Genomic DNA, 7,256 nt, shown 5'->3' with positions numbered 1-7,256 from the left:
CGTAGGGGGAAACAAAGGTAATTTTTAAGCATTGCTCTTAACCAAAAATTAAGACAGCAGAAAATGTAGACTTTTAAAACACTGATATATGACTATGAACTCCAAAGGAAGTAAGGGCGCCTGTGTGTCTCAGTAGGTTAAGGGTCTGCCTTTGGGTCAGGTCTTGATCTCAGGGTCCTAGGATTGAGCCCCACGTTGGGTTTCCTGCTCAGCAGGGAACCTGCTTCACCCTCTGCCCCTCCCCTGTTTCTTCTCTCTCTCTTGTGCTCTCTTTCTCAAATAAATAAATAAAATCTTTTTTTAAAAAAAGAAATAAAACTTCATATTATCTAGTTTGCATCAAATGCAATTCTTTCATAATTCCTCCTCTTGTATCACAAATTGGGTAAATGTGTACCTATCATTACTAAGGAACTTAAAAACAGAAGTGTCATATCCAGCAATTCCACTTCTGGGGATGACATACCCCCTTTTATTGCCTTTCGCTTATTGCACTTAGTGGATATTATGTGTTTTACACATCGAAGGGTTGTGGTAACTCTGTGTGGAGCAAGTGTACTGCCACCATTTTTCCAAGAGCACTTTCTCACTTCATGTGTCTGTGTCACATTTTGGTAATTCTCACATCCTTGTAACTTTCCCATTATTACTAAATTTGTTATTGTGATCTGTGACTTGTGATTACAACTTGCTCAAAACTCAGGTGATAATTAGCATTTTTCAGCAATAATATATTTTTTAGATAAAACAGTTACTTTATTTTCTTAGACATAATGCTCCCACACACTGAATAAAATACATTATAGTGTAAACATATCTTTCATATGCACTGGAAAACCAAAAATCTATATGACTGAGTTATTTTGATATTTGCTTTATTGCACTGGTCTGGAACCAAACCCATAGTATCTCCAAGGTACACAGCATATATCCAAAGAAAGGACACCACTATCTGAAAGAAAGTCCTCTAGCCCTGTGCTCATTGCAGCATCATTCGTATTAACTAAAGTAGAGAATCACCCTAAGAGTCTACAACAGAAGGATAGATATAGACAATGTGGCATACGTGCACTAGGTTATTATTCAGGCATGAAAAAAAGAAATCCTGTCATTGGCTTTTTGGTTTTTTGGTTGTTTTTTTTTTTTCATTTTTATTTATTTTTTTCCATTTCAGGTGTAGAATTTAGTGAATAATCACTTACATAAAACACCTAGTGGTCACCATGACAAGTGCACTCCTTAATACCCATCACCTATTTAACCCTTCCCCAGTCCCTCTCCCCTCCAATACTCCTCAGATGGGTTGCTTTTCCTTTTTTCCCCCTATGTTCAATCATTTTCCTTCTTAAATCCCACATACAAGTATTTGGTATTTGTCTTTCTCTTACTGACCATTTCGCTTACCATAATACTCTCTAGCTCAATCCAAGTTGTTGCAAAGTCAACCTTTCACTCTTTTTGATGGCTGAGTAATATTCCATGGTATATATGTAAACCCTTGTCTTTGGCATTCTTCAGTTGATGGACATTTGGGCCCTTTCCATAATTTTCTTATTGTAGATAATGCTGCTATAAACACTGGATGTATGAATCCATTCAAATCTGTATTTTTGTATCCTTTGGGTAAATATCAATTAGTGCATTTGCTGGAGTAGGGTAGTTCAATTTTTAACTTTTTGAGGAACCTCCGTACTGTATTTCAGAATAGACACACCAGTTTCCATTCCCACCAACATTGTGGGAGGGCTCCCCTTCTCTGCTTCCTCTCCAGCACCTGTTGTTTCCTGTGTTGTTGATTTTAACTATTCTGACAGGTGTGAGGTCATGTCTCAGTGTACTTTTGATTTGTATTTCCTTGATGATGAATTATGTTCAGCATCTTTCCCTGTGCCTGTTAGCCATCAGGAAATCATCTTTGGAAAAATGTCTTTTCATGTCTTCTACCCACTTTTTTACATGGATTATTTGTTTTCTGGGTGTTGAGTTTTATAATTTCTTTACATATTTTGGATATCATTGTATTAACAGAGATGTCATTTGCAAATATCTTCTCCCATTTCATAGAATGTGTTTCAATTTTATTGATTGCTTCCTTTGCCATGCAAAGGTTTTTTATCTTGATGATGTCCCAATAGTTTAGTTTCTGTTTCCTTTGCCTCAGTAGTCTATCTAATAAGAATTTGCTCCAGTCTATGTCAAAGAAGTTCCTGTCTGTGTTTTCCTCTAGGAAATCTAGGATTTTGATGGTTTCAAGCCTCACATTTAGATCTTTCATCCATTTTGAATTTATTACTGTGTGTGGTGTAGGAAAATGATACAGTTTCATTCTTTGCATGTAGTGTTCCTGTTTTCCCAAAACCATTTGTTGAAAAGACTCTTTTTTTCCGTTGGATACTCTTTCCTCCCTTGTGGCAGATTAGTTGAACATATAGTTGTGGATCAATGTCTGTGTTTTCTGTTCTGTTCTACTGATTTTTGTGTCTCTTTTTCTGCCAGTAACCACAATGTCTTTGGGCTAAAATACAGTATCATTTAACTACAACTTTTTAATACAACTTGAAGTAAGTAATTGGGATGCCTCCAGCTTTGCTTTTTCTTTTAAGGGTTGTTTCGCTATTGGATGTCTTTTGGGAACCAAACAAATTTTAGGATTGTTCTTTCTAACTCTGTGAAAAAGGTTGTTGGTATTTTGATAAGGATTGCATTAAGTATGGAGATTTCTTTGGGTACTATAGACATTTTAATAAAGTTTGCTCTTCCAATCCATGAGGATGGAATGTTTTTACATTTCTTTGTGTCTCCCTCAATTTCTTTCATTAGTATTTTATAGTTTTCTGAGTATGGACCTTTTACCTCTTTGGTTAGTTTTATTCCTTGGTAACTCATGATTTTGGTGCAAATAAAAATGGGATTGATTCCTTGATTTCTCTTTCTGCTGCTTCATTACTGGAGTATAGAAATAGAACAGATTTCTGTACATTGATTTTATACTCTGTGATTCTACTGAATTACTGCATCAGTTCTAGCAACTTTTTATTGCAGTGTTTTGGGTTTTTCTATACAGTATCATGTCATCTGCAAATAGTGAAAGTTTCACTGCTTCCCTGCTGATATGGATGCCTTTTATTTTTTTGTGTTGTCTGACTGCTGAGGCTAGGACCACCAGTACTGTGTTAAATAACAATGGTGACAGTGGACATCCCTATCTGTTACAGAATGTGGAGGAAAAGCTTTCAGTTTGTCCCCATTGAAGATGATATTAGCTACGCATGGTTCATATGTGGTCTGTATTACTTTGAAGTTTGTTCTCCTTATCCCTCCTTTATTGAGGGACTTTTAATCATGAGTGGTTGTTGTATATTGTCAAATGCTTTTTCTATGTCTATTGAAATGATCAAATTGTTCTTAACCTATTTTTTTTCAATGTAGTGTATGACATTGTTTGCTTCGTGAATATTGAACCACTCTTGTAGCCAAAAATCAAATCTCACTTGATTCTTTTAATTGTTGTTGGATTTGATTTGCTAGTATTTTCTTGAGAATAATGCATCCATGTTCATCCTGCATATTGACTTATCATCCTCTTTAACAGTAGAGTCTTTATCTCATTCTGTTATTAAGGTAATGCTGGCCTCACAGACTGAATTTCGAAGTTTTACTCACATTTCTTCCTTCTTTTTTTTTTTTTAATGTTTTGAGTAGTTGTTGAAAATGTTTTAATTTACCAGCATTCTGGAAGAGTATTAATGAAATCAGATTCTGGATTGGCAGTGTTTTTACTTGAGATGAATATTCTATTATCTCCTAAATTTCATTAATTTGAATGAACTTCTAGCATAAAAAGTGTTGTTTTCTCTCATTGCTTTCAATATTTTTTATGTGTTTCAGAAGTATGACTACAATGTGTTCTAATTATTATTATTTTTTTTCTATTTGGTTTTGCTGGGCTTCTTGAATTTAACGTGGTGTTTTTCAACATAATTGAAATAGCTTCAGCCATTATTTCTTCAAGTAACCTGCTAATTGTTTCCCTCACCTTGTAAGATCCTAATTATACATGTCTTAACTTTTGGTATTATCACATTGATTTCCCTTGTGAAAATTACTTTTCATCACCACTCAGATTACACTATTCTTATTCAATCCAGTGTATTTGAGTGGGACAAAAGATAGATATTTACATATTGCTTTAGGAGGGTCTACAAAGAACCAGTGGTTGCAATTAAGGGCAGAAAAACACATTTTAAATGCTAACATCTTATTTTATCCATAATCTTACACTCATTAATTATCAGAAAATAAAATTTTCCATTTAATAAATTCCGTACAGGAAATTGGACAGACACAACTTGTCCTTTCTGCATTTTCTTTGGAACTGAGTGCCTGCAAAGAATACCTGTTCTGCTCTGGTACAACCACAGTAAATGATGAAAGGGTTTCATCTTCCTCTGAATTTAGTACTGAACTGAGTACTGTTTAACTCTGGGATCTAGAATAACAAGCCCATTTTGTTTTACACCTAATGTATATTCTCAGAAAGTTAGGCACAAAAAATTATACCACATTGATCTTTACATTCTTGATTTCTACGAGATTCTTTCTTTCTTTTCTTTTTTCTTTTTCTTTATTTTTATTACTATCTTTTTTCATTTTTCAAGGATAGAATTTAGTGATTCATCAGTTGCATATAACACCTAGCTCTCATTAAATCAAGTGTCCCCTTAATGCCCATCAGCCAATTTTCCCTTCCTCCCACCCACCTCCCCTCCAGCAACCCTCTGTTTCCTAGAGTTCAGCATCTCTTATGAATTGCCTCCTTCTCAATTTTCATCTTATTTTATGTTTCTTTCCCTTCCCTTATGTTCATCTGTTTTGTTTTTAAATTCCACATATGAGTGAAATCATATGATATTGGTCTTTTTCTGGCTGATTTATTTTGCTTGGCATTATACCATCTAGTACCATGCACGTCATTGCAAATGACAAGATTTCATTCCTTTTGATGTCTGAGTAATATTCCATTGTATATATGTCACATCTTCTTTATCCATTCATCACTTGATGACATCTCGGTTCTTTCCATAGTTTGGCCATTGTGGACATTGTTGCTATGAACATTTAGGTGCCTGTGACTATTCTTTTCACTACATTTGTATCTTTGGGGTAAATACCTAGTAATGCAATTGCTGGGTCATAAATTAGCCATATTTTTTTTTTACTTTTTGAGGAATTTCCATACTGTTTTTCAGATTGTCTGAACCAGACTGCATTCCCACCAACAGTATAAGAGGGTCAGGAACACTACAGACAAGTCCACTTTCACTGCAGTTGTTCAACATAGTACTGGAGGTCCTAGGCTCAGCAATCAGACAACAGAAAGAAATAAAAGGCATCCAGATCAGCAAAGAAGAAGCCAAACTTTCACTCTTCACAGACAACAATGATAGTTTTTGTAGTAAACTCAAAGACTCTAACAAAAATTTGCTAGAACTCATACAGGAATTCAGGAAAGGTACAGAATATAAAATCAATGCACAAAAGTCAATTGCACTGCCGTATACTAACAATAAGACAGAAGAAATAGAAATCAAGGAATGTATCCCGCTTATAATTGCAACAAGAAAAACAACAACAACAAAACATAAGATATGTAGGAATAAACCTAATTAAAGAGATAAAGAATCTGTACTCTGAAAACTATAGAACACTCATGAAATAAACTGAGGAATACACAGAGAAATCAAAAAGCATTCCATGCTCATGGATAGGAAGAGCAAATATTCTTTTTTTTTTAAAGATTTTATTTATTTATTTATTTGACATAGAGAGAGAGACAGAGATCACAAGCAGGCAGAGAGGCAGGCAGAGGCAGAGAGAGAAGCAGGCTCCCCACTGAGCAAGGAGCCCGATGCGGGGCTGGATCCCAAAACCCTGAGATCATGACCTGTGCCGAAGGCAGCGGCTTAACCCACTGAGCCACCCAGGTGCCCCAAAAGAGCAAATATTCTTTTAAATTTTTTATTAACATATAATTTGCCTCATGGGTACAGGTCTGTAAATCATTAGACTTACACATTTCAAAATTCTCACCATAGTACATACCTTCCCCAGTGTCTATAACCCAACCACCCTATCCTCTCACCCTCTCAGCCTCCAGCAACCCCCAGTTTGTTTCATGAGATTAAGAGCCTCTTATGGTTTGTCTCCCTCCTGATTCCGCCTTATTTAATATTTTCCCTCCTGACACCCCATGGTTCCCTGCCCTGCCTCTCAATTTCCTCAAGACCAAATGTTCTTAAAACATCTATCCTACCCAATGCAACTACAGATTCACTGCAATCCTTATCAAAATACCATCAGCATTTTTCACAGAGCTAGAACAAAGAATCCTAAAATTTGTATGGAAAATAAAAGACCCCAAATTGACAAAATAATGTTGAAAAAGAAAACCAAAGCCTGAGGCTTCACAATTCTGGATGTAAAGCTGTATTACAAAGCTATTATCATCAATAGTATATGGTATTTATTTTTAAGATTTATTTATTTATTTGAAGGAGGGGAATAGGGGCTGAGAGCAAGGAAGAGAGAGTGTTAGCAGCTGGCACTGAACATGGAGCTGGACGCAGGGTTGGTCTCATGACCTTGAGGTCATGACCTGATCAGACACTTAACTGACTGTGCCACCAGGCTCTCCTCCATGACTCTTTCTACTCTGACTACACACTTGATTAACTCCCTATAAATACTGTTCTGTGTGTATATTAAGAAGCTTCTCTCTTACATTCTACATTCTCCATGGTGAGAAACACATATGTGTAGATAGGATATTCAACACTGGAAGGAAAAGGGCATTTCATTGTCTTAGGCCATTCACGTTGAGAGGGATTATTGACAGATAAGATTTTATTGTCATCGTGTTGCCTGTGAAGTCCTTGTTTCTATGGATTGTCTCTGTATATTTTTGTTCTCCATCATTCTTGGGGTCCTTCTCCCTTTATAGAACCCCCCCCTTAATATTTCTTACAGGGTCAGCTTAGTGGTCACATATACTTTAAGCCTCTTCAGGTCCTGCAAGCTTCTTATCTCTTCATCCGCTCTGAATGACAGCCTTGCCAGGTAAAGAATTCTTGGCTGCATATTCTTCTCATTTAGCACCCTTAACATGTCTTGCCAGCCCTTTCTGGCTTGTCAGATTGATGTGAATAGGTCTGATGTTATTCTGATGGTCCTCCCTCTTTACATAAGGAATCTCTTCC

The sequence above is a fragment of the Lutra lutra genome, chromosome 8 (genome assembly GCF_902655055.1).
Source record: "Lutra lutra chromosome 8, mLutLut1.2, whole genome shotgun sequence".
Lineage (NCBI taxonomy): Eukaryota > Metazoa > Chordata > Mammalia > Carnivora > Mustelidae > Lutra > Lutra lutra.
The sequence above is the reverse complement of the archived record's forward strand: the minus strand, read 5'-3'. Positions refer to the sequence as shown.